Below are 6,000 nucleotides of genomic sequence, written 5' to 3' on the forward strand. Positions count from 1 at the left end.
ATCAGGGGTGTAATGATTAATTTTGCAGTAATTTGCCCCATAATGGTTCTAACTTGCAGTGTGCAGTCTCCTAGAGGGGAAATCAAAAGCGTAGACAAGCAGGAGCTAGACCCCATTGTAGGCCAAAACTTAACATCATGTGAGATTATTAGACTGAGCAAATCATTCTTGACTTTTGATATATGCCAATGCTAGCTGGTGGTAAAATAGAGTGGCTTCTAAGTTTATTAACAGCTCTAAGGGATTAAAATAAGGAAGGCAGCTCGATGGCTAAATGCCTGTGCCCGTGTACTTTATCTGCTGCTTCTACTGTATGTGAGCTGTAAAAAGGGGATCAGGCAGGTAGCAATGTAAAAGGAGCTGGTTATTAGGGTCAAAGTCTAACTAGAACCCAAACACAAAGTCACCATCCACTGATTACACTGGCACAATACACATGACATGAGCAAACTGCAGAATGTAAAGGAAAGGCCCCTATACAAGGATGTATTAGGCCAATTCCCCTATCCCCAGATGTCATGGTCGGTGTATCGGTGAAATCCAACATGTTATTTTTAATATGAAGAATTTCACCGATTTCCCAACAGATCGGCAAACATTGATGGCCATCAATCAGCATTTCCGAATGACAGTTCTGGTCCAATCATGGAAACGGCCGGCAGATGTTTGGGGCCCTTAAGCTTGATATGGACTTTTGAGCTGTACAGCCATTCTCTGGCAGATTTTACATAGTAAAATAAGTACCGCACCACTTAAGAGAATAAACACAAGGAGGTAAAATGTTCCACAAGCGTTTTAGAATGGACCTTCAAGTGCCTGACATTAGGCAATGAGGTGGCCTGAAACTCCGTCACGAGAACAATAGCACCTTTCTAGCTCACCTCAAAAGAAAATGTTCCACGTCAGAAAAGCAAAAGGAAAAAAAAAAAAAACATAGGGTGTGAACAGGACAAACTTGCAGCACCTTTTCTTCAATGGACTATATACAAATACCAGAATAGGAACCTAGGTCATATTGACTTCAGTGTGTATTTAACCTGCTTTCCATGATATACCGTATTAAAGCACAGAATAGAGATAGAAGAGCTGAGCAAACCTCTTCCAATGTTATGGTCCCACCAATGAGTATTGTAATAACTGAAAAGTAGTATTTTAGAATATAGAATATTCAAATTATCAAATCATTAATGCCCATTAACCACATAGAGTGCATAAAGGCCATTAGCAGGAAGGAAGACAACATTTAAAAGTCACTACTAATGTGTTTGCTGGTGGTTTCCTAACCTTTGTGCTAATCTGATCACACTATGATCTGTATCACCCCTGACAGGAAAGATCCACATATATTACTAATACAATGAGCATGTTCTAGTAGGACATCAGAGTATAGTTTCCACCAACTCCATATTTAGGTCCTGCTATTTCCATAGTTAGACACTTCATGTGTATCACAAGCAACTGCACAGCCCAAATGTTTCCTAACTCTGCATTCCCTTAATCATACACTGCATAACCTGCTGCCAGCATCTTAGGTTTTGTCAGAGGTACATTGAGTTACTCTTTTTTCTGTACAAGGGCTGAAAAGTTTAGAAATGACAAACGTGTAAAGGGAGGGGTGAGCTTAGTCACACTGAGTAGACAGTTAAGCCCTAGATACTATTGAACAGTAAGCAACGCAACTTTGCCACTGAGAAACACAGAGCAGATAACATAGATATGTATATACTTAGACAGAAACAATCATACAATTGCAATTACCGTTTCCCATTAGGGAAAGTACACAGTCCCCATACAGGAACTAACACTCTGTGCTGTGCAATGTGTTGCAGGCTCCTCATACCACATTGGGTTAACTGAAATGGATGAAGTTAAAAGTCCCCCTCACGGAGCCGCAGGGGGCAATAGGGGTAGGGGTAGGGTCATTTTACCTTTTGTCCTGAGCTGTGAGACACTGGGGAGTCTGGATGGATCAGAGTCACAGCCACAGAGGACGGGATGGGTGGTGCTGGTGCAGCAGGCAAGGCACTGGCAGAGAGAGGAACCTGGTGCCAGACTAATGTAGCCACACTTACTGTAAGTCACTCAGGAAATGATCTGATGTTACTGAGACACAGGAGGAGTCAGTGCACTGTATAGAGAGAGGCAGCATTACCTGCCCGGGGAGGGAGGGACACTGATCAGGCTGCTGCTGCCAAACAGGTGTATCCCAGTGGGAGACAGGACACAGCTCCTCCGGGTCCTAGAGCTTTCCCACACCTTCTACAATTACATGTCAACTGATAATGCCAGCCATGTGTCATGTAGAAATGTCTCATTCACGTGGACTACTCATGCATGTCCCTACTTTTATTTGTAGTTTCACGGTACAAGCTCCGATATTAATAATATCACTTTGCATCATTGGTTCCTTTTAAAAAAAAACCCTCTATAAAAGGTTTCAGGCACTGGATACATTGTTTATTTTTATTGTAACACCCCCTTCCCCCCCATAGGCTACAATCTCACTTTTAAATTTGTTATGCTAATTTTAAATATATATATATATATATATATATATATATATAAACATATATTATAGGTAATTAGTAGGAAAATATAATAAATGTGATTGGCAATATGAGATAGTGGAAAGACTGTTTGTGTTGGTTATTGTGTTGTGTTGGATGTTTCTGGATTCCTATAGAAACCATAACTGTGAGTACAGGAGAATGTACCAGGTGTATAGCCATGTGTATTTTCTGCTCTGACTGTGGAGCAAATAGCCTGTGTAAAGCTGCTCTACCATCTTGTAAAATCACTGGGTTTCATCCATTCCTCTTAAGCTGAGTACACACTAGACGATATGTCCGATCCGGCGTATCGGAGCGATATATCGTCCATATCATGTAGTTTGTACCCACTATGTCACTGATGATGCACGCTTCCGCACGTCATCAGTGACATCCTCCGTCGGCCCTGCATGCTTGTCCGACGGGTAATATCATTAGCGGGGGCCATGCTGCATTTGGCTTCATTGCTGCCAGCATCGGCAAGTGTGTATGCACTTGCCGATGCTGGCACCCCACCAGGTCCCATCGGTAATGAGCTCGTACACACTAGACATCGTCTAGTGTGTACCGGCCTATACAGTTCCAGAGGAAAACACAGGTGAGGTGTCAGTGGGGGGCCCAATCACAAGCCACAATCAAGAGAATACAGCTTGTTATTGGTTCTCCCACTCACACCCCAGCCACCCCCACCGCTGCCATTTAAAGTTGGACAGTCTAATTTGTGCTATTTTCCTATATAAATCACAGATATTTTACACAATCCTGAACATTAAGGGAATCATGACACATTACATGCAATGACATGAAACAGACGGTAAAGACGGAATGAGCTTACAATCTGGAAGGTGTGTGGAGCACTTGATACATTAAGCTGGGTACACACTGATTCGTCGTGCGATATATCGTCCCGTCTCAGATCGATGAATAATTGTGTGGGTATTGTAAGGCATCTGCAGTGGCAGAACTACAATGCGCAAACATGGTCATGCATGATCAGAGAGCATGGGCTCAGGCATGGAAATAGAACAGACACTGTGGGGGAGATGTATCAAACCTTAGACAGAGAGAAAGTGGAGAAGTTACCAATACCAACTAATCAGCTTCTATCAATTATCTTGATATGAGCAACTTCTCCACCTACCTTTTGCTGCATTTGCATCTGCGACTTTATGCTTTTGCTAGTATAAGTCCTTCCCCTGGTGTACAAGTGCAAATCTGAATGTAGGCTGAGGTGCCCACTCTGTGCGTCTTTAGATGCCACAATCCCACTTGGTGCATCTTTAGATGCTACAATAGGGCACACCATTGAAACTTGCACCTGCACAATTCTAGATGCAGATTCTACGTCAGAGTATGGCCTCCAATGTAAGTGATCAAGGGGGTCATTCAGATCCGGTCGTTAGCGCCGATGCGCTCGGACCGGGTCGATGGCTCCCCACAGAGCATGCACACGACGGCGCCGGCGCCGTCGTGCGCATGCGTGAGACCCGCTACGACCGACAGCGCCGGTCGTAGCGGGTCTCGATCCAAAGGGGGCGAGCTGTCGATGTTAATTGACAGCTCGCCCCGTTTGGAAGGCGGGCCGGGGGGGTGGCAGCCCAAACGGGGGCATTCCCATGGGAACGCCTACCGTTTGGGGGCGGCCCCACTGACATCACTAGTGATGTCAGTGGAGAGCTTCCGGCTCAGACAGAGCCGAAAGCTCTCCGGGGCTTACGACAAGGGAGACCCTACCCTAGGGTCTCGTCGTAAGCCCCGATGGTCGCGATGGTCTTGACCATCGCGACCATCACCTTAGGCGGTCGTAAGGCTGTGGGTGTTAACCCACAGCCTTACCATCGCAAAGGAGGATGTCTTCAAAATTCAAGAGGTCCTCCCCTCATTCAGACCGACCGCATGCTCTGTGCGACCGGCTCTGAATGAGGTCCTAAGTGTCTGAGGGACCTATTCATCAACACTAAAATAACATTTCTAAGGACATTTTCCTTAATTACCGTTATTTTAGTATTCATGATGACACTTAACACAGGAGATATCACGGATATCTCCTGGTTAAGTCCCCCTGCGTTAATTTCCACACTTTTTTTTAAAACCAGCACCGGACTCAAACTAGCCAGTGTGTAATGCCACAACCAGGGGACTCTTTCACCGGGCCACCCCGACCAAAGCATTAACACCCCAAACTAGTTAGCCCAGGCTGAGGGGAAACTCCAATAAAGCAGCACCCAAGGCCTGGGCTGGAGCCTGGGGCTCTTCCCTGCACCCCTGGCCAGTGAAAGGGTCCCCTGGCTGTGGCATTAAACTCTGGCTAGTTTGAGTCTGGTTCTGGTTTTAAAACTACGTGGAACCCCACACGATTTTTTCCCCATATTTTTAAAACCAGGACTGGCTCGCAGAGCCTAGTGCTGGTTTATAAAATACGAGGGACTAATACACATTTTGTCCCCTGTATTTTTAGAACCAGGACTAGCTCAGGAGCCTGGGACTGGTTATGCTTTTGAGGGGCAACCCCATGCCGTTTTTTTTCTATTTTTAAACATTTCTTTTTAACACAATACACACATGCAGCCTGCATGTATCTCACTGATATGCACTGGCTGCATGTTCGGGTGTGTTTGGCTGCGGTCAGACACAGGGACCTCGGGGAAAAACACTATCACATACACCATCGAAAAACACGATTCAGCAAAACACGATTCTTGGTAAATTTGAGTGTTTCAGCAGTTAAAACTCTCCCATGTTTTAGCAATGCTGTGCATGTTTAAACTCGACCAATCTCGGACCAGACATGATTCTTAGTAAATTTACCCCTAGTTCTTAATATTTAGCATCAGCTGCTGTCACAAAGGAGATCCCCAAAGGAGAAACAGAGATGGCAACGGCAATGACCTTTAAACCTAGGGATCGCCCTCTGGGCCTGATTCAGCAAGGAACACAGGGCCTGATTCAGACCCGGTCGCAAGCACTGAGCGCTCGCAACCGGGTCGATGGTGGCCCACAGCGCATGCGCACGACGGAGCCAGCTCCGTCGTGCGCATGCACGAGACCCGGCTAGCGATGGGCAATCCGTCGCTTCGGGTCTTGCACCAAACGGGGCGAGCTGTCGATGTTGAGTGACAGCTCGCCCCCTTTGGTGGGCGGGCCAGGGGGGTGGCTGCCCAAACAGAGGCGTTCCCGAGGAAACGCTTGCCGTTTGGGGGCAGCCCCACTGACATCACTCGATTGAAGTGATGTCAGTGGGAGTGCTTTCGGCTCTAATAGAGCACTCCAGGGCTTGCGGCAACGAGACCCTACCACAAGGGTCTTGTCGCAAGCCCGATGGTCACGATGGTCTTGACCATCGCGACCATCTTCCTGGCCTCTTGCTATAGCTGTGGGTGGTCACCCACAGCTATACGAGTGGCCAGGAGGCCGCTCTAAAAATTAAAAAGGATGGCCCTGATTCAGAGCG

At 46.5% G+C, this 6,000-nt stretch overlaps 1 protein-coding gene across 3 annotated transcripts in view; it reads right to left on the reverse strand.

The window, feature by feature from the left end:
• GALNT6 (polypeptide N-acetylgalactosaminyltransferase 6) overlaps positions 1 to 2,228 on the reverse strand; it is an 82,286-nt gene extending 80,058 nt beyond the window's left edge. Inside the window, exon 1 of one of the 3 annotated variants that reach the window (XM_088466354.1) lies at positions 2,153 to 2,228. The gene's annotated coding sequence lies outside the window, so the exon portion shown is untranslated. The other 2 variants (XM_088466346.1, XM_088466359.1) reach the window with 2 other exon arrangements.
• Positions 2,229 to 6,000: the final 3,772 nt, after the last annotated feature.

The sequence above is a fragment of the Taudactylus pleione genome, unplaced genomic scaffold (assembly GCF_031769625.1).
Source record: "Taudactylus pleione unplaced genomic scaffold, aTauple2 ptg000065l, whole genome shotgun sequence".
Taxonomy (NCBI): domain Eukaryota; kingdom Metazoa; phylum Chordata; class Amphibia; order Anura; family Myobatrachidae; genus Taudactylus; species Taudactylus pleione.